The sequence below is a fragment of the Crocuta crocuta genome, unplaced genomic scaffold (genome assembly GCF_008692635.1).
Source record: "Crocuta crocuta isolate KB4526 unplaced genomic scaffold, BGI_CrCroc_1.0 scaffold348, whole genome shotgun sequence".
NCBI lineage: Eukaryota > Metazoa > Chordata > Mammalia > Carnivora > Hyaenidae > Crocuta > Crocuta crocuta.
Genome location: NW_027529573.1, coordinates 6,570,798 through 6,597,552, shown reverse-complemented (window position 1 = coordinate 6,597,552; position 26,755 = coordinate 6,570,798). Strand labels below are relative to the sequence as shown.

At 35.5% G+C, this 26,755-nt stretch overlaps 1 long non-coding RNA gene across 2 annotated transcripts in view; it reads right to left on the bottom strand.

The window, feature by feature from the left end:
- The window catches only part of LOC144229496 (uncharacterized), an 88,411-nt gene extending 63,857 nt beyond the window's left edge, over positions 1–24,554 (bottom strand). For both annotated transcript variants that reach the window (XR_013334502.1, XR_013334503.1), the window contains exons 1-2: positions 24,468–24,554; positions 3,798–3,871 (exon numbers count right to left, since the gene is read on the bottom strand). This is a non-coding gene — a long non-coding RNA (uncharacterized LOC144229496). The remainder of the gene's footprint in view (positions 1–3,797; positions 3,872–24,467) is intronic.
- Between the last annotated feature and the right edge of the window lie 2,201 nt (positions 24,555–26,755).

The window sequence follows — 26,755 nt, the reverse complement described above, 5'->3', positions numbered from 1 at the left end:
ATAAGTACTGGAAGTCAAGCCCATCTTAGCCAGCAGAGACTGACAATGTTAACTTACCTGTTTTTGAAGACAGGGACATGGCATTTGCTGTTGCAATTAAGGTTCTTCAAATTTCCTCCTTGTGACTTATTCTCATCCCTCACAGCAACTTTGTCCTTCTTGTTGAGCTCATTTACTCACAGTCTTTGTTTATTATTTTATTAATTATCCTGATTTCTTTCCACAGTAAAATCTGCTACATGTTACTTCTGAACTGTTACTCATATCAACAAATAGAATGTGTTCAGTTATTCTCTATCCTGAATTTTGACTTCATATTAGAATTCATGCCAATACTTCTAGGTATCTAAGAATTGTATAATACAGAGAAAATACTCATGTTTAATCTGAAAGTAAAGATAATGATACTAGAACATGGCTTTGTTACAAATCCAATGAAGTGAGACTAAATTTCAGTTTCAAACCATGTGTGCTTTAGTATAATTATGAAATATTTTGAAAACCCTTCACATTTCAGGGGAATATAAATTTGATCAAATATATTTGATCAAATATACAAACCTTGATCTCAGACTTTTAATGGGTAAGTTAGCTAGGTGCATTTCCTGGAGATTGCAAAAACAAAATATAATACAAACAAAACAAACAAAAAACACTGAAAAAAGAAGAGGTCATGATTTGGAACTCATGTCTCCACCTACTAAAAGCTCATGAGCAGCCCATATTAACTTTGCCTCTCTCAAAGTTCATCCCGCAGACACAAGGTTTTGAGGCTGATAAGGGAATTTAAGGAATGTTACTAATATGTCTTTTTTCATTTTTTGAAAAAAAATTTTACCGTTTATTTACTGAGACAGAGAAAGACAGAGCATGAGCTGGGGAGGAGCAGAGATAGAGGGAGATGCAGAATCTGAAATAGGCTCTAGGCTCTGAGCTAGCTGTCTGCAGAGCTGTGGCTCAAACCCACAGACCACGAGATCATGACCTGACCTGAAGTCAGACGCTTAACTAACTGAGCCACCCAGGTGCCCCAAAGAATATTACTAATATGTCTTAACTGGCCATGTGAAAAACTGACTATACTGCCACACAGTAACATCCAGAATACTTACAAGATTTTTCAGTTGGGCTGATCATAATGCAAAAGCCAAAAACTATGGCAAAAAAGTGATACGTGGATTGATGTGAAATATAACATTGGTATAGAACATTTCATAGGAAGCCTGCCCTAAGGAGTGATCAATCACTTAAATACAGTGCAAGTATTACTATAATCTATATCATTTAATAATTATGTATGCATACATACAGACGTATAGCAACTTTCAATGCAAGATCTTACTGGAAGATGTGTTAGCTTATATCTGCATCATCATACAGGCTCATAAAAGCTGAACTTCAACAACAGTTTTGCAAGGCAGAACAAATGTTACAATTATTCCAAATTTATAGATGAAGAAATTGAGAATTGGAGAGGAAAAAATTATTTTCTAACAGTGAATAAAGTTCTACAGAAGGAGTTATAGTCTTTCAAAGCCTTTTACACAAAAGTGCCTTTAACACTGCAGCACAGTCACCTGCTTCTACCTGTTGCTAATGGCTCTCCAAATGGCACTGCACCTACAGGAATCAGGGTGTGTGTAGGTGTATTGGGTACACATCCTCAGAGAGACCATGGTCAGAAAACTTTCTTGCTTTATCTTTTCACTTTGTACAGATTTAGTTTTCCAAATTATTTCTGTTTTGAAACCTTTAATAAATCAATACAGTCATCTATTCTAGGATTCTTTTTTTAATTTTTATGATTTTAATCACATCTGTGCTTAGCCATATAAAGGATAATTTATCCAGTAACTAATCTCTGAATGGATTTTAGGTTTAAAATCTAAAACCTTTGGAAAACAGCTTTACTTTATCTTTCTCATATAAATTTCTTTCAAATTACATGAACCAGGGTTGAAGCTCATGGAGTTGGACCAATCTATAACATGGAGTACTGCACCTTAGTTAAAAAGAATCAGTTCAAATTTTATATAGTGGTATTAAAGATGCCTGTGATCTGAATTATTTCAAAAACAATATAGTTATTTTTATAAATGATAAATTACACACATTATTTTACACACACACTTATATACACAGACACATACACAGACAGGCTCCAATTACATAGAATAAAGGGCACAGGATTGAGAGACTATACACCAAACACTTAACAACAGTAGTGGGGTTGGGCTATAAAGAGAGACTGAGAACAAGTGTGTTGAAGGATAGCACTTTCATATTTTACTTTATATATTTCTGTGTTGAAGTTATTTTAAAGATATAACTTCAATGTGCAATATGCATTACATTTTTATTTAGAAAACTACACAATGGGAATGTCATTAAAATACACAAAACTATTTTTAAAGTATTCTCAGACCCAATAACTAGACATCTAAGAACTCATAGAATAATTACATATATGTTTAGATTTCACAAGTTAAAAAAATAGTTCAACAATAAGAATTGCATAAGAAGTATCTTATATAAACATGTTCTTTAAAATAATATAGATGGAGAGTTTTGTTCAAAATATATTATTATATAAAAACACTGAAAAAATGGGAAAGTATAATCCATTTTAATTTTGTTTATAAATATATCTACATAGAACACTACATGGAAAGATACACATTTAAGTGTCTACAATAGTTGCCTCAGATCATTGCAACTTTGGATAATGATATGTACATTTAATATGTATGTTTATCTTCTTTTCTTACATATAATTTCTATCTTTGATAGAGTATGTAATGCTGTAATTTTCTTTTTTAATCTAGGTAAATACTACAACATGTAAATGTTCTAATCTGACTTTGCAATTGGAGTCTCTCCTAAAATCTAAATGGTTGACAGGAAGCTTTGCATTAAGCCATTTTCTTTTGCAGGCTGTGTTCTCCCTCTCTTAAAACTTAAGTGCATGCATGCTTCCTGGCTTTATAATTCCTCAGCCTAGTCATCCTCCCTGTTATTGTTCATGCAGTTAAGGCACAAAAGTGTCTTTTTTCAGGCTAATGAACTCTACCTCCTTGAAGACCTCCTGAAGTCTGCTGATGGATTAGGTCTGCCACCCCTTTTCTGTGTTCCATTCATTTTGTTTAGACATTGATATATCATTAATCATAATGTGGAACATTTGTTTGTTGGGTTACAGTAGGTCAGCTGACAATACAGTGAGATCCTAAATGCTGGAATTATGGTTCATATGTGGAGTATAATAGTTCTACAGCAGCATCTAAGAAAGTGTCTGATATGTAATACATGTCCCCTGAAGTTACTCTTGGTATTCTTCTTGGTGGCTTACACATCAGTGACACTTGTTGAATTTTTTTTCTTGATTGACTGGCAGCAAACAAATTTTCTAAGACAGCCAGGGGAAGAAAAAGCTGTAAATACTGTGCACTTGTTTCCTTGATATAGATCCACTTTAAGGGGAAAGAACAAGTAGTCACCTTTGTTTTTCTGATGTGTCAAATATTCTAAAAGTATTCATAAGTATAAATGGTCCTAATTCTTTTAAGAGCAATATGAAGAGAATCAAGATTTATTCAATAACATTAAGAAAACAAAACAAAACAACAAAAAAATACCACCATCATCCCCCCCCAAACTAATTACTAATTTTCTGGGTTCCTTACCCTATTGTCATGGCAAGGAAATTTGATGACATTACAAAAGTCATGCGCAGAGATGCGAACAAACAGTTGTGTAAACTCTCGAGTCATGAAGTATCTTAAGAACATTAGACTTACTGTTTTAAGGAAAGTCCAGTTTCTCTTGTTCACAGCTGAATGCAGATCTCTTCAATTTATCATTATGATAGTTGCTGTGTGGAGGAAAGAGAGAAAAAAAGAATAAATTCATGAAATAAAGATCAACTTTGTGCAAAAGAGGAAATGAAAGTTGTAGGGAAGGAGGCTGCTCCTGAGGGGACAATGGGAGAAAATATTAAAGGGTTGAATTAAGGGAACAAATTGGAAACTATCATGAAGGCAGAGATAACACTAATTTCTTATGTTCTGTAATGCCCATCCTACCACCAAGCCTGGAAGGCCACAACCTCTGCTGTGGTTAAAAAAAAAAAATTTATATATATATATAAATATATAAATATATATAAATATAAATTATTTATATATATATACACCACAACCTCTGCTGTGGTTAAAAAAAAATTTATAAATATATATAAATATATATAAATATAAATTATTTATATATATATTTATATATATATGTATATATATGCATATATATATACATATATATGCATATATACACACACACATACACACACACATATTATTTATTTATTATTTATTTATTTATTTATTTATTTATTTTTGAGAGAGAGAGAGATTGAACGAGTGCAGGGGAGGGGCAGAGAGAGAGGGAGACACAGAATTTGAAGCAGGCTCCAGTCTCTGAGCTGTCAGCTCTGCCATGAACTCACCAGCAATGAGATCATGACCTGAGCCAAAGTTAGATGCCCAAGTCAAAGGCCCAAATGACTGAGACACCCAGGCACCCCATTTTTTTTAAATCTCAACTTCCCCTTACTACTATCAGAATAGCCATAATAATTAGTGGGAATGGCCAGGGTTATTAGAAGGAGACTGAACGATAGGACTAGGAATATATAACCATCACCTCTACCTAAAAGTGCGATTCCTTCCGAAGCTTTGATTACTTCTGTGGGCACAGTGAATGTGGAAAATACAGTGACTATTCAACAGAATAGTCTGTTGAGAATGGTTCTAAGATAAGTGAGATCTCATCATTTGACTTAATGGAAGGAATTGATATACAAGAAATCCTGGTACCAAGAAACTTAGAGAAATGCAGGGCTATTCAAAAAACACTGGGATTGATGATAAAGCCTGACCATAGTCAGGATTAAACAAAACAAAAAATATTTGTTATATCAATATATATATTTGTTGAACACATTTTGTGTGCAAAGAAACAAGGGAAGTGAGAATCCTTGCCTCCCTGGACTTCACAGAGAATTAGTTGATATAATAAGCTGTGATTATAATCAAGGCAGTTCAAAGTTCACATGTAAATGGATAAAATAAAAATGACAACAAATAACAAGTGTTGGCAAGGATGTGGAGAAAATGGAACATTCATGCACTGTTGCTGAAAATGTAAATTGGTATAGACACTGTAGAAAACAAAATGGAGTTTCCTCAAATAATTAAAAACAGACATACCTTATGATTCAATAATTCCACTATTAGGTATTTACCCAAAGAAGATGAAAGATTAACCTGAAAAGATATATGCATCCCCATATTTACCGCAACATTATTTACAACAACGAAGGTATGGAAGAAACCCAAGTGTCTATCAATACACAAATGGATAAGAAAAATGTGTTACATATATGCAATGGAATATTACACACACATTTAAAGGATGTGATTGTGCCATTTGAGGCAACATGGGTGGACCTAATGAAATGTCAGACTGAAAAAAACAAATGACATCTGACTCTACTCCACAACTGGAATCTAAAACAAAACAAAACAAAACAAATAAATACAAATTTATTTCTATAAATACAGAAAACAAATTGCCAAAGCAGAGAGGTGTGGGGATTGGGCAAAATAGGTGAAGGAGAGAGAGGGAGATATAGACTTTCAGTAACAGAATGAATAAGTCCCAAGAATAAAAGGCACAGCATAAGGAATATAATCAATGATATTATAGTAAGGGAACAGGACAGATAAGAGTTACACTTGTGCTGAGCACAGCACAATGTATGGACTTGTCAAATCACTAAGTTGTACAGTTAAAACTAATGTAACATTGTTTGTCAACTATACTCAAATTAAAAGTAAATAAATAAGTAAAAGTTAAAATTTGAGTATACATCAGGCTCTAGGTACTGTGATATGCATTTTGATTGTTATGCACCCTTCTGATTGGTTAATTCTCTTTTTACCCTCCCATTACTAATTGAGGAAACTAGACTTTAGGAAAGTTAAATAATGTCATGCAACTGACACAAAAAATTTGGAGTTCATGATTAGACGGTTCTAGTCCAAAGCTCTGCAATGAGGGATGAGATTTGAGTGGAATACAAGGAAATTTTGAGAACTAAACAGGAAGAAAATATAGTAAATAAGTTAAATTATGAAAGTTTCTGGCTTTGTCAGAAAGTAACATTTCTTAGTTGACTCACTCTCCAATATGACAAACCATACATTTATTATTTATTTGCATTGTGGTATATTTAGTATTTCCAAGGACAGGAATACTCTCAGCACCTGATCTTGCTTGATTACACATACATTTTCAAAACAATATTTTACATTAATTTAACATTATTAATATAACATTAATCATTAAAATATCATTTTCCTTCACTTCTTTGAAAAAAAAAAAGAAACAAAACACATGTGAAGGAGATACATAAGGTGTTAAAACTGCCTGCTAAGCTTACCTCTGATGTTAATGACACCTAAAGAAAAGCTTAAATTCAAATTAATAAATCAAGTGAATGTGCCTAGACAGTAAATATTTGGTAAGAACACAAGCAAAACACCTTGGTTTGGGCTTATGGGGAAGTGGTGCCATGCAGTCAACTATTAACAAGATATGATTGACAAGAAAAGTGAATCTGACCAACAATCTTCTTCAACAGTCAAGTCCTCTTAATTTCCAGAATTAAATTTTCCCAAAGATAAAGGTTCAAATTTATTTTCATTAAATTTGCTCTATTGCCTGCATAGCTAACTGTATAGGGGTTACTTAAATTACTCTATGGACTGTGTACTTTTTTACTGAAAATAATATTTTCAATCTTAACTTCAAAAAATATTCAAGCAGAAATGTATTCCCTAACCCTTAACACAGTATGATTTTCACTTTTGTCTTATCTTTAAGGCCTGTATCTCCTTCAAGGAGAGGCTGATCATTTCTCTAATTCCTAGACAAAATAAGTAGGACTTTAATATTCATGTGGATGACTTACACAGTGGCCTTGGCCCTTATTTCATATTTTTCTTCAGCTATACTTTGCTTCAGCCACCCATACAATGGCCTAAGTGATCTGGGTTAACTCTGTCCCCTTGTCTCCAACTGCCATTGGGCTAGTCAGAACATAGTCTTCTGATGGAGATCGTAGAGGTGCAGGAAAGCAGCAAAATCAAACAATCACATTTTAAAGCCTCTGCTTCTATAACATTTGTTAAGAGCCCATGGGTCAAAGCAAGTCATAAGATCAAGCTCAAACTTATGAAGTGGAAAATACATTCCATTTTCAATAGGAGAGACTGCAAAGTCAAATGTAAATTACTGTAGATAGAGGAAGCAGCAAAGAAATGGAGCCAATATGAAATTTGCCATATATATTAGTCAGGGTTCTCCAGAGAAAAAGAACCAAAACCTACCTACCTACCTATCTATCTATATCATATATATATGATATAGATATACACACACAAGAGGAGAGGGAGGAAGGGGTGGGGGGTGGAGAGAGAGATCAACTGAGATTTATTTTAAGGAATTGGTTTACGAGATTATAGAGGCTGGCAAATTCAAAATCTGCAGGGCAGGCTGACAGGCTGGAGACTGAGGGAAGTTTATTTTGCAGCTCAATTCTATTTTTTTTTAATGTTTTATTTATTTCTGAGAGAGAGAGAGGCAGTGTGAGCAGGAGAGGGTCAGAAAAAGAGGGAGACACAGAATCCGAAACAGGCTTCAGGCTGTGAGCTGGCTGTCAGCACAGAGCCCGACACAGGGCTTGAACCCATGAACTGTGAGATCATGACCTGAGCCAAAGTCAGAGGCTTAACTGACTGAGCCACCCAGGCGCCCCGGCAGCTCAATTCTTAAGGCAATCTGGAGGTGGAATCCTCCCTTCCTTGGGAGATCTTTTTTTCTCTTAAGGTCTTTAACTAATTGGATGAGACCCACCCATATTATGGAGGTTAATCTGCTTCACTCAAGTCTACTGATTTAAGTGTTAATTTTATCTAAAAACACCTTCACTGGGGATCTCAAGATGGGTGTTTGACCAAATATCTGGGTACATGGCCCAGGCTAGTTGACACATAAAATTACCTACCACACCATTGTTATCAAAGACAGAGGAAAAGATTGGGATATTAGCCAGTTAAAAACATGTCCACATAAAGTACTTAATTGATGTCCACATAAAGTACTTAATTGACCTAGTAATCTCCTATCTATCTAAAAGTTCAACTATTCTCTTCTTTTGGGTATTTGCTTCCTGCATATGAATATATTCAGCCTCTATTTAAAACTAAGTTTGTTAGCATTGCAGCCCTCATTGAGAAAGGAAATTTACAGGTGTCAAGGGATTCAGAAGTCACCTTACAGAGGTAAATGCTAGCAGGAGGTACAGGTGAGCAGTAGAGGCTGTGGACCATTTGGCTAACTTCAGGGGCTTCATTGCTTCCTTCTGTGAATGACAATTATTGGCTATATATTCTACATTCGCCTCTTAAATGTGCATTAGCAAAACTTTCCTAGCGACAATGCAGTGACAAGCCATGTTTTACCTAAATATCTAAAATTAAAAAGTCAGTAATAATAATGAAAAAATAACCCCTAAATTCCCTCATATGTACATTCTCCTCTAGGTTTTGTTTTGTTCTCATTTTTCAAGCTACCAGTAACACCAAACCCACAGAATGTGCCTCACATGGCCTGACACAAAATCAAACTTCAATAATGGCTGTCTGGCCTTACAGTTCTTTCTTTTTTTTATCTTTTCTCCTTTCCTTTTAAGAAATCATTATAAAAGATAGTTTATATATTCCTTCAGATTATAATTCAACTGTGTTGACACCTTGAAGTTCTAATTTTGCCCTTTATTGCTGAGTGTTACTCATTGTGGAATTTTTAATTTGGGTTTGGTTTTGATTTTTGTTTTTTCTTTTAGTTCAACTTTGGAAAAGTTCCTTTTGCATTCCAAGTTGTGGGAATATTCCTACAGGTGCTTTTGCCAGGAGCCTCAGGAGTATCAACAATTTAGGGGAGATATTCTTGCTAGTTTTTCTGATTATAATTTTCTGCTCAAGGCTTTAGAATAAATTTAAATCCCATTTTTGGGTGATATTTAGAGTTCTAAATTCTCAGAGAAGATCACCTCCGACAGCGGTTCTTAAACTTGGCTGCACTTTGGAATTGCCTGTGGAGCTTTAAATAAAGATGGATGCCCACAGAGATTTTGATTTAATTAGTCTGGCAGACATGGCCTTGGCATCCTTGCTTTTTGTTCCTCTGATGTGCATTTGTTTGTTTGTCAGCTCCCCAGGTGATGTTAATATGCAGCCAAGTTTGAGAATCACTACCTTAAGGATACTGCTTGGTTGACTCTCTTCTCTGGTGGCTAGTCCAACCTTTCACGAAGGGTGCAGCCTTTTGCTACAGGATGCTGGTTTATGGAGGTCTCTGTTTATACTCCCATGACGTTGTCTAGTATCCTGGGGAGATTTCAAACCCCAAACCTCTAGACTACAAACAGCAATAACCTCCAGGGTCAGTACAGTCCAGTGGCAGCTGCAGTGTTAGTTTGTGTATTTACCAATGTAGTTGTCAGTTTCCTTTCCTTCTTAAAAAGATAGAAAATTTCTTTCTTTTTTTTTTTGTAAGCATATTAAAACTACCTTGATTTATTTTATCCAGAAATTTTGGTTATCCAGAAAGTTTGGTTTTATCCAGAAGTTTTTCTACTATCTATATCCCATTACTTCTTTTTATTTTTCAAATTCAGATGTAACCTCTTTGTGAAAGTATTTGCTTTTAGTCAGAAGTAAATGACTTTCTCTGGATTCTAGCAGCACCCTGTGCTTATCTGTATCAAGACATACATAGCTGTCATATGATATTTAATATACATACCTGTTAGTTTATCTATTTATTTTTGAGAGGGAGGGAAGGAGAGAGAGAGCGCACAAGTGGACGAGGGGCAGAGAAGAGAGACAGAATCCCAGGTAGGCTCTGTTTCATCAGTGCAGAGGTCAGTGTTGGGCTTGAACTCAAGAACTGTGAGATCATGACCTGAGCCAAAACCAAGCGTCAGACACTCAAACAACTGTGCCACCCAGGCCCCCCCATACCTGTCATTTTAGTAGCCAGTGCACTATTTGAGGTCCATGGACAACGTCCTAAATAACATATGATATCAAGTGATTATCACAGTCGATAACACAAAGAGTACAATTGTCTTATAATAGTAAGAAGATATACTAGATGTACTGATCTTTATTTCTTGTTTTTGTTTTTCAAACTGTGGTTTTAAAAAAGAAGATACTATGCAAGCAGTTGCTTCAGAAATGCATATGGTATCAAGAGTTTTTGATAGAGGCTAGAATTTGTGCTGATCCAGCATACATAACCATGTATGGCTATTTTAATTTAAATTTAATTACTTAACATAAAAAATAGTTCCTCACTCACACTATAGCCACATGTGGCTAGTGACACCCTGTATTGACACGCTATATCCACAGATATAGAATATCTACACATCATTATAAGAAGTTCTATAGGACAGCAATAAGCTCCCTCTTTAGAGGCAGTCAGCTCTATTACCTACAAAAATTATCCCAAAGGACCTTACTGTTAATTCTCAAAAGTAGGTTTTGAACTAAATTGTAATAAAATCATTCAAAACACAAATGTTAGCTAATTTCCCTTATGATACAATAAGGATTTTACATGCATTTAGACTTTTAATAGCACCGTGTTGAAGTTTCTCATTTTATAGTTAAACAACGTAAGATTCAGAGTGGTTTAGCAGCTTTATCAAACCCACACAGATAGCTTAAATAAGAGAAGGTAAATCACAATGGAGAGAAACACCCAAAGCTAGGCACTCTGCTCCACAGAGGAATTAGGCACAGATGAGTTTCCTAAAATGAGCCTTCACATTTCCAAAGCACTTACATTACCTGCTGTTATGGGCAGCATGGAGGGGCTGCATTTGTGCCTCTACAACCCCAACATGATATTCAATTATGTGTGGGTGCAGGAACTATGGAAACCAAGGTGGCATCAAAAATTCTGTCTATGCCTGCATTAGAATACAATTCTTGGGAGGCTCTGCTTTAGATGAGCTCTATATTTCCAGAGTTGGATCACAGACATCCCTAGTATAATACTTAGCATTGCAATAAATCAGTGCTCCCTCTCTGTTCCATCAGACCTCCACAGCCTCTAAGGACTGAAGCAACCCAAGATGTTTATATTCCATTTCAAATGTACATGCTTTTACACAGCTCATGGTTATGAGAATGTCTTTGTATATTCATAAGGCTATCTATCAAGTACAGGAAGACCAATTCTGTTTGGTAATTATTATCGTAGAAATTCAAGTATATGCCAGAATGGAGTTTTTAAAATACACTACTTGGGAACACTTTTTTCTTCAATTATATGAATCTTAGGCAAAACCATTTCTTTTGAAACTCACAATTTTTATTAACTTAGACTCTAGTGATTTTTTTTTATTATTTATTTTTGAGAGAGAGCAAGTGAGCAGGGGAGGGGCAGAGAGAGAGGGGGACAAAGAGTCTGAAGTTGGGTTCTGCGTTGATAGCAGAGACCTTGACTGGGGGCTTGACCTCATAAACTGAGATCATGACCTGAGCTGAAATCAGACACTTAACTGACTGAGCCAGCCAGGCACCCTAGACTTTGGTGATTTTTTGGAAAGGGGTCACCTAAGAGATATTTCATTTCATTTAATATGTATACCACACACATCCACACACACACACACACACACATTTTTCCCTTAAGATAAAAAATAGAATGGGGTGCTTGGGTGGCTCAGCTGGTTAAATGACAGACTCTTGATTTCAGCTCAGATCATGGTCTCATGGTTCAGGGGTTCAAGCCCTGCGTCTGGCTCCAGGCTGATAATCCAAAGCCTGCTGGGGGTCCTCTCTCTCTTCCTCTCTCTCTGCCTCTCCCCCACTATCTCTCTTTATCTAAATAAATAAACCTAAAAAACAAAAGATTAAACCAAAAGAAAATATGTTAGTAATATTTATCATAGGAAAATATTCCGAACTTTAAAAAAACCCCAGCAAATCTAGTGACTAATTTTCTAAACTTTACATAAAGAATGGGCAGCTATAAACCCATTAACTAAATTATTTCTGTATTTTCATTTTATTTTTGAGTGTGAGAGACCCTGTATTATATAGCATAAAAGTTCCTTTGGGCTCTGTAAGCCACACCATCACCTTAGAAACATACTGTAACGTGCTACAGGGTTAAGACAAAGCAACCTCAATGGCTTCCTCCACTGGTTTTTGTTGCTGTTGTTATTATTAATTTTTGTTTGTTTGTTTCAAATTTTTACTTAAATTCGAGTTAGTTAACATACAGAGTAATATTTTTTTCAGCAGATTTTAATGATTCATCCCTTATATAAAACACTCAATGGTCATCATAACAAGTGCTCTCCTTAATACTTATCACTCATTTAGTGCATTCCCCAGCTACTGCCCTCCATCAAACCTCTGCTCTCTATAGTTAAGAGTCTCTTATGGTTTGCTTCCTTCTCTCTTTTTTTCCTTCCCATATGTTCATGTGTTTTGTTTCTTAAATTCCACTTATGAGTGAAATCATATGGTGTTTGTCTTTCTCTGACTTATTTCACTTAGCATAAAATATTCTAGTTCTATCCACATTGTTGCAAATGATAAGATATCATTCTTTTTGATGGCTGAGTAATATTCCATTGCATACACACATATACATATACACATTATATATAGATTTCTATCTATCTATATACATACATATAGATAGATATCTAGATAGATAGATAGATAGATATAGATATATCCACATATTTTTTATCCATTCATTAGTTGATGGACATTTGGGCTCTTTCTATCATTTGACTGTTGTTGATAATGCTGCTATAAACATCACAGTGAATGTATCCCTTTGAATTAGTATTTTTGTATACTTTGGGTAAATACCTAGTACTGTAATTGCTGGATCATAGGGTAGTTCTATTTTTAACTTTTTGAGGAATCTCTGTACTGTTTTCCAGAGTTGCTGCACCAGTTTGCATTCCCACTAGCAGTGCCTCTTTCTCTGCATCCTTGCCAACATCTGTTGTTGCCTGAGTTGTTGATTTTAGCCAATATGACAGGTGTGAGGTAATTTCTCATTGTGGTTTTGATTTGTATTTCCTTGATGATAAGTGATGTTGAGCATCTTTTCATGTCTCTTAGCCATCTGGATGTCTTCTCTGGAAAAATGTCTATTTGTGTCTGGAAAAAAGATAGTCCCTTCAACAAATGGTGTTGGAAAAACTAAACACCGTGAGAAGCAACATGAGGAAGATGAAACTGAACCACTTTCTTATACCATACACAAAAATAAATTAGAAATGGATGAAAGACCTAAATGTGAGATAGGAAACCATCAAAATCTTAGAGGAGAACACAGGCAGTAACCTCTTTAACCTCAGTCATAGCAACTTTTTACTCGACATGTCTCTGGAGGCAAGGGAAACAAAAACTAGCATGAACTATTGGGACTTTATCAAGATAAAAAGTTTATGGGGGCACCTGGGTGGCTAAGTCAGTTAAGCGTCTAACTTCGGCTTAGGTCATGATCTCAGTTCCTGGGTTCAAGCCCTGTGTTGGGCCCTGTGCTGACAGCTCAGAGTCTAGAGCCTGCTTTGGATTCTGTGTCTCCCTCTCTCTCTCTGCTCCTTCCCAACTCTCTCTCTCTCTTAAATATAAATAACATTGAAAAATGTTAAACAGTTTCTGCACAATGAAGGGAAGCAATCAATAAAACTAGAAGGCAGCCTACAGAATGGGAGAAGATACTTGCAAATGACATATCTGGTAAAGGCTTAGTATCCAAAATCTATAAAGAGATTATCAAGCCCAACACCCAGAAAAACAAAAAATCCAGTTAAGAAAAGGGCAGAAAATATGAATAGACATTTTTCCTCCATTGTTTTTTAAAAGAGAAGATGAGGACTTTGATGCAGATTAGACTGAAAACTATTCTGCTGAGTCTCCAACAGTTGGCACAAAGTGATTGGTTGAGCATAATGTGCCATAATTCTCACAGAAACTCACCTTCTCTAATAACATTTTCAGAAAACACAGAGAAGAATTATTTGAAATCTGAGCTTTAACTACCTTGTTTGAATGAATAATGACAAGGGTCTAAAGTTGTGGTAGAAGCAGGGAGTTGCATTGGTAGGCAGATGGATTCCAAAAGTGAAAAGGAGGGACGGAGGGGAGGAAGGAAGAAAAGAAGTTATAATCAAAGATGATAGAAGGAACTAGCCTTGGGGCACCTGGGTGGCTCAGTTGGTTGAGCGTCCGACTTTGGCTCAGGGCACGATCTCATGGTCTGTGGGGGTTCAAGCCCCATGTCAGACTCTAAGCTGTGGAGCCTGGAGCCTGCTTCAGATTTTTTGTCTCCCACTCTCTCTGACCCTCCACTGCCCTCTCTCTCACTCAGAAATAAATAAAACATTAAAAAAAAAAGAAGAAACTACCCTTAAGTTTATCAAATACTGGGAGGCAAAGGAGGTTGAATTGTGCTTACTTTGTTTTAATAAATTTACTGATCATTTTTGCATATGTAGACACTTGCTTTCTTACTGTGATGGTAAAACCAGAAAGCATGCACACATGTGATGAAAAGCAAGCAAGAGGAGTAATAGAGGTTACTCTCAGTACAGGAAAAGATTGGGAGAACAGAGTTTTTCAACAAATCTAGGGCAGAATGGGGGTCTTAAAGAATGAGTTAGAGCCTGCTTGAAAGGTATTCTTGATTGTATGAACAATATTGGCACTATTCATAGATCTTTCGCTTCTAGAACCTATTACGACTCAATCACTTGCACAGTTCAAAAGAAGCTAGTTTCTCTGATCGTCATTACTAATTTACCAAATTCTCATGCATAAAAGCCAGAGTAATATCAGGTTATGATAAGCTACACAGCTTATCTATGTACATACATAGAGATGGGGTACCTGGTGGCTCAGTCAGCTAAGCATCCATTTCTTTTTTCTTTCCTTTTCTTTTCTTTTTTTTTAATTTCTGAGAGAGAGAACGTGAGCAGGGGAGGGTCAGAGAGAGAGAGGGAGACACATAATCAGAAGCAGGCTCCAGGCTTTGAGCTAGCTGTCAGCACAGAGCCCAATGCCAGACTCGAACCCACAAACCGTGAGATCATGACCTGATCCGAAGTCAGATGCTTAACCGACTGAGCCACCCAGGTGCTCCTAGGCATCCATTTCTTAATCTAGGCACAGACAATGATCTCATGGTTCATGGAACTGAGCCCTGAGTTGGGTTCAATGCCTTGGGATTTTCTCTCTCCCTTTCTCTCTTCCTCTCCCCTGCTTGTGTATGCACATGCTCTGTCTCGCTCTCGCTCTCGCTCTTTCTCCCTCTGAAAATAAATAAATAAACTGAAAAGAAAAGAAAACTCATAGAGAAAAGTGAAATGAATCACGTAAAAAATTACTTTAATCTATACTCCTCTCTTTCACTCATGGCTGAGGTTCCCATTAAGCTTTAAGAATACTATCAACCATTTCAGCTTATTGTGTCAATAAGCCATTGATAAACAATTGTTTTACAAAGTACAATTTATCTTTTCTCCCTTTTGTTGCTGACCCTTTTGGTATCATATCTAGGAATCCATGAAAGCAGATATTAGTTTCCATTTGAGCTTTAAAAATACTTTCAGCCATATTGGTTTATTGTGTCTCCCTATTCTCTGACTCTATGATTCTCATTATGTGAACAACACATCTTGGTATTTAGTCATATGCTATCATGCATTAATATTTTTCTGTTCATTTGAATATAAATTGTTTCCCAAAGAAGGCAGATATCTTGTTTTAATTTCTTTCCACTTTTACCTAATACCATGCACAGTGCTATGTATAAAAAATACTTACCTCACACTTCATGATTTCAAAATTTAGTGTAAATCTAAAATAACTCAATATGGCACTGATATAAGGACAGACATATGAATTGATGTGATAGAATTGAGTCCAGTAATATATCCATACATGTCTAGCCAACTGAATTTTGACAATGGTGTCAAGTCCATTCAGTTAGTAAATAATAGTCTCTTCAATTGCTGAAAACTATATATCCATATACAAAAGGATAAAAAAAACCTACCTCATACCATATGCAAAAATTAATTGAAAATGGATAAATGACCTAAATATAATAGTTGAAACCATGTATGAAACCATAAAAATTTAGAAGAAAACATAAAGACAAATCTTTATGACCTTAGGTTTGGTAATGGGTTTTAAAAAAATTTTTTTATGTTTATTTATTTTTGAGACAGAGAAACAGAGCATGAGTGAGGGAGGGCAGAGAGTGAGAGGGAGACACAGAGTCAGAAGCAGGTTCCAGGCTCTGAGCTGTCAGCACAGAGCCCAACATGGAGCTCAAACTCACAGGCCCTGAGATCATGACCTGAGCCAAAGTCAGATGCTTAACTGACTGAGCCACCTAGGTGCCCCATGGATCTTTTTTTTAAGAAAGAAAAAAATTCATGTTATAAGGAAGAGTAAGGAAGAGATATTCAATTCTGTCCATGTCTACAGCCTTTATTTGTCTGGCCTTGTAAAATGAATGGACATGAGGACCTATGCTTGGGTTTTCCAGGAACTTTGATTTCAAATCACTTTCAGAAAAAGCACTGTTCTTATTGTTAGGCTCTAGATCTTAAATTTAGATTCAGAAAAAAAAAATCCATCAAAGCAAAATACATAAAAATAAGAACATTTCAAGTTACATGGATCCTGCAGATGTATTAAACAATGAACTTCTAGTCCTGGTAGACATATTGATTGTAACCTATTATTGAGGAATGAGTTATGTATCTTACAATAGACAACATTAGTTCTGATTGATTCTCTGAATTAATTATGGTCAGCAGAGATTTCCTGGAACTAATTTTTGCTGTATTCACATTTTGTTTTTCTTAGGACTATGTATGCTTTACTAGCTGGAATTTCTAAAAATTTTTTAAAGTTTTTGAAGTCAGGCCTGTAGTATGATTGGGCAATTGGTGGCATTTAGCTGTTGGTACTTTTAGTTTTAATTTAGTGGTGGATTCTTAGATATGATACCAAAAGCATGAGCAACAAAAGGAAGAACAGATAAATTATATTTCATAAAACAATTGTTTATCAAAGAGCATTATAAAAAAAGTGAAAGTGAAAGTGAAAAAACCTACATTATGAGAGAAAATATTTGCAAATAATATATCTAATAAGGGTATAGTATCCAGAATATATAAAGAACACTTACAACTCAAGAATAAAAAAACCAAACAACTCAACTAAAAAGTAAACAAATAACTTAAATAGCCATTTCTCCAAAGGAAATATTTAAATGGTCAATAAGCACATGAAAAGCTGTTCCAAGTCATTAGTAATTAGAGGAATGCAAATCAAAACAATGGGGTATATCCACCAGGTATAGTCAAAACAACAGAAAATCAAAAGTGTTAGTGGGAATGTAGAAAAATTGGAACTCTCACCAATTGCTGGTGGGAATGTAAAATGGTTTTGTCTCTGTGGAAAACAGTTTGGCAGTTCCCTACAAATTAAATATAAAATTGCCATACAGCTGAGCAATTCTACTCCTAAGTAAATCATTTAAAAAACTGAAAATAAGTATTTATACAAATACATGTACACACACATTCATAACAGCATGACTCACAATAACCAAAAGGTATAAATAACAGCCCAAATGTCTATCACTGGATGAGTGGGAAACCAAATTGAGGCAGATCCATAAAATGCCATATTATTTACCCATAAAACAAAATGATACACTGATATATGTGACAATGCAAATAAACATTGAAAATATGCGAACTGAAACAAGCCATAAAAAGAAGGTCACATATTGTGTGATTCCATTTACATGAAATATCTATTATTTCATGATATGAAATAGGAAACAGATAGATAGGTTCTTAGGGCTGGGGTGAAAAAGAAATGGGGAGCAATGCTTAGTGGGTACAGGGTCTTTTTTCAGAAGGATAAATGTTTTGGAAGATAGAGTAATGGTTGTACAAAACTATGAATGTAGTATATGTTACTGAATTATTCACTTTTTAATTAAAAAAATTTTTTTTAATATTTTTTTTTTGAAAGAGAGAGAGAGAGAGAGTGCACTTGAGTTGCGGAGGGGCAGAGAGAGAGACAGACAGACAGACAGACAGAATCCAAAACAGCTCCAGGTTCTGAGCTGTCAGCACAGAGTCCCACATGGGATTCAAACTCATAGACTGTGAGATCATGACCTGAGCTAAGGTTGAATGCTTAACCAACTGAGCCACTCAGATGCCCGTGAATTACTCACTTTTTAAATGACTAGTCTTATGTTATATGAACTTTACCTCAACAATGAAAAATATTCTCAACAATTATGTATGATACAAATATATTCATGAATTTTGGATTTATAATTATAAAGGATAATTTGTAAGCATATTTGACATTTGAAAAATACTTGCATTAATTTATTTCCAAACTCATATTTGCAATGTTTTTTTGGCTTAGGTGTGCTTTTAGATGTCCGTGGAATAATCCTATCATAAGCCAATTAAATGTACCAGGATGGTGTACAGATAAGGAAGGTGATGTAGTGGGGTGCCCAGGGATTAAGGGAAGAAATGCCAACAGGCAACTATTCCTGCCTGTCAGTGAAGGACCAATCGAGTAACCAGAGTTTTTCAACCTCAGCACTGCTGTCATTTTGAGCTAGATGATTCTTTAAGGAGACTGTTTTGTGTATTGTAAGATGTTTATCAGAATATCTGGCCGCTACCAACTAAGCATCAGTAGCAACCACTCACTTCCTCACTTGTCAAATTCCATCCAAAGAGGGAGGGGCAAAATCATTTGTGTTTAGAATTAACAATCTACAGTTAGAACTTTGGAAGTTTTAAAGCAGAGTTTTCTAAACAGTGATGGTATCTACAGCAGTCAGTAGTCAGTAGTCTGAGCTATCAGCACAGAGTCTGACACAGGGCTGGAATCCACAAGCCATGAGATCATGACTTGAGCTTAGGTCTGACGGTTAACTGACTAAGCCACCCAGGTAACCAGGACTGCTCACTTTTTAATAAAACATGTTAAATCCTTGCACTTAATTATGGTAATTGTATCTAGCATTTTAATCATTTATGTTTTGTTTTAATGTTCTTGGCTGGCAAGTCCTCAACATTTATTTTGGAATTTTATGGCTTGGTAGAAAACCCTAAAAAACTGGGATTCACCACTCTAGACCAGAGCAATTATATACTTTTTCCTTCAGTCAACTTTGAATGGTATTCCAGGATCCATACAGACCTGACTACCATGTAACTAACTCAAATTAGATAGTCACTTATAAGAGGAAGATGAGAAAAATAAAGGAAATTTTTATTTTCTAAACACTGAGATTAAAAACTGGTGGTCCCTGAGTGGCCTTCGGATGTACTTTGTGTGACAGCATAGTTGTTAAAGATGGAATTTAATTGGCAAATTAAAAAAAAAATTAATGTTTATTTTTGAGGGAGAGTGTGTACATATGAGTGGGGGAGGGGCAGAGAGAGAGAGGCACAGAATCTGAAGCAGGCTCCAGGCTCTGAGCTGTTAGTACAGAGTCCTAAGCAGGGCTCATACTCACTAATGGTGAGATCATGACCTGAGCCAAAGATGGAAACTTAACCAACTGTGCCATCCAGGTGCCCTAATTGCTAACAGTTTTAAATGTAAGATTTTACATTAAAGCCTGTATTATAGGCTACTCTTTAAATTTTTTTTAATGTTTATTTACTTTTGAGAGAGAGAGACAGCATGAGTGGGGGAGAGGCAGAGCGAGAGGGAGACACAGAGTCCAAAGTGGGCTCTGTGCCCACAGGGGGCTCATGAACCTTGAGATTATGACCTGAGACACTAAGCCACCCAGGTGCCCCTACTGGCTACTCTTTAATATTGCTAGACCTACACTGTGACATGGAAAAGCAGCTAGAACTGACAAACTTGTGGCCATTCAATAGGGTATGCATTTATAATTGGGCCCATTTCTTTTGGTTTTCTATCATCTAAATTTGTTCTACTTGACTCAAGTGTGTTGTTCTTAGAACAATGATTAAGAATAACAAATTGCTATTGTTATAACAAATGGTTATTGTGTTATTCTTTGCCTTCACACTAGCCAGAATGAGATTGTTTGGCTAAAAGAAAAACTGTTTAGTAAAAGGAATCTCCATTTCATTCTTTTTCAAAGCTCTTTAACTAATCTTCCAAATAGATTGATGGTGAAAAATATTTAGTTTAAAGAGAAATCCAGCCGCTTTTTTGGGAATTTTGTTATTTTGTTGTTTTTGTTTATGTTTAATTCATAACAGAAATAAACCAAGTTTCTATGGTTTCTTTCTTTCTATGGTTATTCAATGGTATAAGTCAGCTGGGTTTTAAGTATTTTTTTTCTTCCTCCATATACCTAAAGGCTGTATCTACTTCCATAGGTAATGGTAAATCATTAGGAAATTGAGAGCCACTGACAAAGGGGAGGGGTTCAGTGGGGGGAAAGCTATCAGGATTTGACAGAGGAGAGATATTATATAAATTAAAAAAAAATCTCAGCAGGTGATTCTAAGTAACTGGGCCTGCAATATCCCAAATTACTCCCATAGAGAGCTATTTATTTTAAACCTTTCTAACCTTACCTAAAGAAGCTTAGAAATCCTTCCTGATTTTTAAACATACATGAATGAATGCATATAGGGAATGGCCAATAAAAAGCCATATTACTAAGAGCTGTGATGAATAAAGAGTTAAATTAGCCCCAGAAATGGGATTAAGAATCACAATTTAAAAAGTCTTTTCTTCTCTGCACCTCTCCTAGATGATTTTGTCTGCATTCCATTTATTTTTGCTCAGAAGTAAACAAGAAACAGGACAATAAACTAAACAACAACAACAAAAACCTTAGTGGATTAATTTACATAACTCTGAGTGAAATATTTTATATCCTGAACCATAACCTCTTTTCAACCTATCCCACTTAAAGTTGTTGGCATTTCCTTTCTCAGTCCTTGATTTCCTAACAGATGATTCTCTCATTTTATTTCTCTTATCACCTTCTTACTCTTATTACTTACACTCATTACTATGTATCAGTCACTTTCTTGGGAAAAAAAGGCTTTGAAAATAAACAGATTAATAGTAGCCACACTTCCCCTCCAATTCAACTCAATATTTTTGCCCATCACCCAAATCTAACTTCCACTGCCCCCTTAATCTATATCTTTCTTTCTCATCTTATGGCCTAACATTCAAAATACATTATTGCTATCGCCAATTGTGCCTTTCCATCAGCTAGATCACATCTCTAAGCCTCAGTTTCCTCATTTGTAACCCCTAAGTTTCATTCCATTACTGGCATTCTATGCTTCTCTAGGATCACACACCTGCAGATTCAGATGCTTCCCTTACACCCACAATGCTCTGGCCTTGTGGACCAGAGGGTAGGAGCCACTTGGCCTAAGCAAGATGAAGGCACGCATTGTACTTTGTCAATGGTAGTATGGGGGATGGCCAGAGGCCACTTGAAATGTTTATGGTGCATAATCTCTGCTCTTCTTATCCTTCCCTTTGGGATATTCATCCTTTCGTTTCTCAATTCATCCTTTAAGCCTCCAGCAAATGAATGAACAAATGAATGCAGTGTCTGCTAGAAAATCTATTTGATTTTTGTTGAATGAATTGGCTGTCCGGATGAGGAGAGAATATAAATCAAACTTGTTGTTTACTTTATAGACTAGTTGATGAATAAATCAATCCCTTTCTAGTGATTTTGCACTGAAGATAGAAATTGTATCAGTGGGGAGAAGGATCCCCACTACAAACTCAGGAGAAAAATATCTTCTCATGTTGGACTTGGATTGATAAATATTGAATAACAGATGCACAAATAGAAATTCTTCTTCAGTTTAATTGAACTAAAATTATTCCTTGTGTCACACAGGTGCTTGAGGCTTAGATTTTCCTAACAATATCTGCTCCCCTTCCACAATCCTATGGATACTGGAGTTTATTTTTAGCTGTCAGGTTACTAATCTCACAAACCATCTACAGAGAATGAAAAAAAAAAGGTTGCTGCTAGGGAAATGATGTCTCTTGCATTCTTGACTTTTATTTCAAACTGGAACCATCTTAATGTTGCATTAATGCAAGGGAAAAAGAATGTTTGCGTTTAATAGTACCTAGAGTTCTTTTAGCTGTCACTTAGCAAGATCCAAACATTTTATACAACATGGTTTTAGAAAACTTTTGACCTTTTTAGATTTTATTTTATTTTATTTTAAATTTTGTCCCAAATGTCAGGATCCATCAAGGCACTTGTCTTAAGGGAAAAGGTCATTCCAATGAAAAAAGTTAGTCCTGGACTGAGTGACAGAGTTTCTTTGTTGTCTAATCCTGGGTGTCAAGCACTAATTGTAGAGTGCCTGAATGATAGCTTACTTTCTGCACTGGTCCTAGATGTACAAGAATGTTTCAGGAACTTCTGCAGCTATTTCCAACACAAATCTGGTGAAATGTGACAATTAATCCAAAGCCAACTGTCATGGTAAATGTAAGTCAGTATTTTGAAGTGCACAGTTCTTTGTGAAAGCCAGTTAGTTATATATACTCCAAATAGAAGTCTTTTTTTTCTGAAATCTTTTTTTTTCTTTTAAGTGATTTATCACTGGCCTAGGTTATCATTATGGAGGGAGAGCTCTGTGAACTAATTGCCATGTGGGAGTATGGTTTTTGCTTGTAACAATAGATCCTTGATTGAATATCAGTCTTACTGCAATTATATAATAGAATAAGTATATAAAAGCACGGATCTGTTCCAATGAAACAATTACATTCAAGACTTTTCTTAAAAGCTTATTCTAAAAGTAAATAAAGTTATACCAAGTACACACTATGAAATTGTAAGTGTTGTAAAATGTTATACTTGTGATAGGCCTTCTCATCTACCCTTAAAGAGTTGTTTTGTTTTGCAGAACAGAACGTTGAGACTGAATGAAGCTGCAGCTGATCACATTGCCCAGGGACTATACCTCATTACTGACAAACTGGAGGCTAGAATTCTATCTCAGTACCTCTCGTCCAGAGCATTCTGTGCCCATGCAGCCTCTGCCACCTAAAGTGTACAGGTGAACCAGACTTTGAAATTTGTTATTATTTGTACAAATAGTAATGATTGACTAGTTCCAGGAAATGTCACTGCTAAGCCAATTTTTTAGTCTAGGCATTATGATCTTGCAAGAGTAATGTAAGCAAAGAAATTGTGACCATAAGATAACAATGTTTATTATTCAATCCTCGAATTTGAGATTTAAGCAATCGATGATTTGTAACCTTGGAATATATACTGTTGTACTCTCTCCATGACATTAGATTTAGAAAGTATCTCGAGGTCTTAGAAGGATATAGTTTTGAGCAATAACAAAAACCAATCAGGATTATAAATCTCAAAGAAGTGTCCGTGCTGATGCTGAACACCATTTTTGAAAGTGTTAAGAGTGTTATTACATGTGTTTTTGAGAGAAATGTTCTTGGGGTTATAAATTCTGAAACTGTTAGATTCATAACAAAGAACTAACCACCATGCTCTCTTGAAAATCAAATAATGACTCTAAAGTGGAAAAGGCCAGACCTGTTAGTGTTGGTAAGCAAAAAAAAAAAAACAAAAAACATCAACAGTGAGTGTGACTTAGTAGTCTGTGACAGTAAATGTGTCTCTTTTACCCCCAGTTCATCCATCTACAATTGTGTACCAGTCATTAAAGCTGGAGAGAAAAGTTTGAAATTGGAAACATAGCTGTGAATTAGAGACTAAGTGTAAATTATTTGTCACCAAAGTCTTGAAAACTTCCCCCAAGAAACAAATGAACAGCAATAATTCTTTATTCATGTCAGCAGGATTACAATGAGATTTAAACATCATTAAAGTCAAACTTATTTGATACCATTTTACCTGTATACAGTTGGCTTTCATTGGTATAAGATACAGTACGCTTCCTTAATATCCTATTTCCAGTAGATTGTACCATCAAATATATGACAAAAATAAAATCTGGAAAATTAAAAAAATGGTCTGCAATAACCACAAGGATGTCAGGAAATCTCTCTTCTACAGGAATTAATGAAATTCTGGAACTGTACAGAGTACCCAGCAGTGATCTTATCTACCTGATGTATCAAATTGAGTAAAAATAAGAAATGACTGGTAAAATGTTACACTTTCCCCCCACCAAAGCACACAAACCTGCTCTCTACCAAACCCCTCTTGCCTGTGTTCAGGGGGCCAGACACGTGCTTGCCACAATAGGAGCAGTCATGACTTACCTTCTCCTAAATCTTGTGCAAAAGCCTCTCTTTGGTACAATATAAATCAGAGCTCTGCAGGGGAATGGAGTCTGAGATATGTGTTTTCTTGGCCTCCAGCCTCTGTAATACAGAGAAGATGGCAAAAGTTAAATGGAATAATGCTGAGATACCAATAGGCAATATAGCATGATTTTTGTCATAAAGAAAATGCAACTCGATGCAAGTTTAGATTACCTTCCCCCCTCTACTGCAGGAACAATTCTGTCACATAAATAGAATTCAGTCATATATTGTCAGAAGTTGATTTGATTGACTTCTACCAAGGAAATCTCCTCCATCTTGGCATCATTACTTTCTCATTTTGGCTTGTGGCATGAGCAAAAACAGGTAATTGCAATGATTACTGGAATCCATTTATTTCTTATTTGTGAAGACAATGGTCCAGGTTTGAATAAATTTTACCCTTTAAAGTGTTCCAGCTAAGATATTTGCATGTCATGATTTTATTTTCAAAAATGTAGACTGGTCTGTGGAACTGGACATACTCAAGTCTTTTTTGGAAAAGTAACCTACGGTTAAACCCATGGTTAGTACATGCCTATTTTGTAGTAACAAAGATCACCTTGTAGCAGTTGTCCTCCAAGTGAGGTTCCCAAACCAGTAGCATCAGCACTGGCAGCGATGCAAATTATCTAGTCCCATCCCACAACTAGTGGCCTAAACTCTCTGTTTGAGCCCAGTGTCTGTATCTCCAATAATTCTAAGCCAAAAGTAAATTTGACAATTACTGGCCTACATTATGAAGAATTGGGAAAATTGCTTCAAGATCTGCATTTGATTCAGGAAAAAACCATGTGAATGTAGTAGAGGTGAGTATACATCAGGTGTCACAAAGAATCAACACCTCTAGAACCTGCTAGTTTGATCAAAGACGCTCCACTAAATCCTCTTCCCACTCTATTTCTCTTTTCTTCATTCTCTCTTAATCTACAGATTCTAGAGGTTCAGTTGTAGTGGTTTTTGTGATTAATGTTTCCTAACAAGCTGCCCTTGATGTGCTTCTCCACCCAACTTTCCAGGGCATAGATTTTTTAATATATTTTATATATTTTACATTATTCTTTAACATCTACCATTGATCTATGTTTTGAGGGACTTCCTCCTACCCTAAGCATGGCTGCACAATGAAAACCTTATCTCTGCACCCCAACTTTTCTCACTGCTTTTCCCCGTTTCTTTGCTAATCTTAAAGATCAGCAAGCACGTCATTCTCATTTAATGGATTTATATCTAATTACTGGTGGTTGCTGGAGGAGAGAATTTAGGAATAATAAAAAAGGAAATGTGAGGGGGATATAAAAGTTAATGTCCATTCTTTTCAATACATATCTCCTGACACTCTTTAAGAATGTTGCTCAAAAAATAAACTTTAATCTTTCTGTTCCCATTTTCTCTCTTTCTTCTTCTCTATCTTTCTGTCTCTAACATACACACACACACACACACACACACACACACACACCACACTGAGGTTATATGTTATGGTTTCTCTGGTAATTTGGTGAAAAAATTTTAGAAGCATTGCAGTGAGCACTCAAAAAACACTGAATACAATGGAGTGCCGCTTCTTTATTTACTGAGTTAGTCTTGTATTTCCAAATAGATTGTAAATCTATGAGAACCGTGTTCACACCTCTTATACCATTGTTTCTGCTACATACACTATTGGCTCTCATACACATTGGTTTTGGCTCGGTGCTGGCACATAAGAGTTCATACATTTGAGATATTTTTCTGAATACCCTTCTGTCACAAAGGCTTCTTTCATTTATTAACAATTATCTGAGCTTCAGGTGCACCTAGTTCTCCCACTGTGTAGTTCTTTTTTTTCCCTTTGAGTTATTGTTTCAAAAAGAGGATATCATTATTTGTATTTCACCACTGGAGAAAATAAGCACATAATTTAACTTTTATAAAGAGAGCAAACTGAGTCACAAATAATTATGGAAGTAACCACAATATAATTAATATGTATATTAATTACATAATTAATATCATTAATTATAGAAAATATACAATATAANATTATATAAAATATTTGGTATCATTAATTCATTATAATTATTATGTAATTAATATAGTGTCTGTGTGTCTGTGTATATTATTATGTTTGATGATTTTATGCTCCTTAAAATTTTGAGAATTTGTTGACTTAGCTTTAATTTTTTAAAAATAGTCATTCAATTATTTTACTCATTTAATAAAACAATTTTGATACTGCCTTTGAAATATTCAGTAGTTTGCAG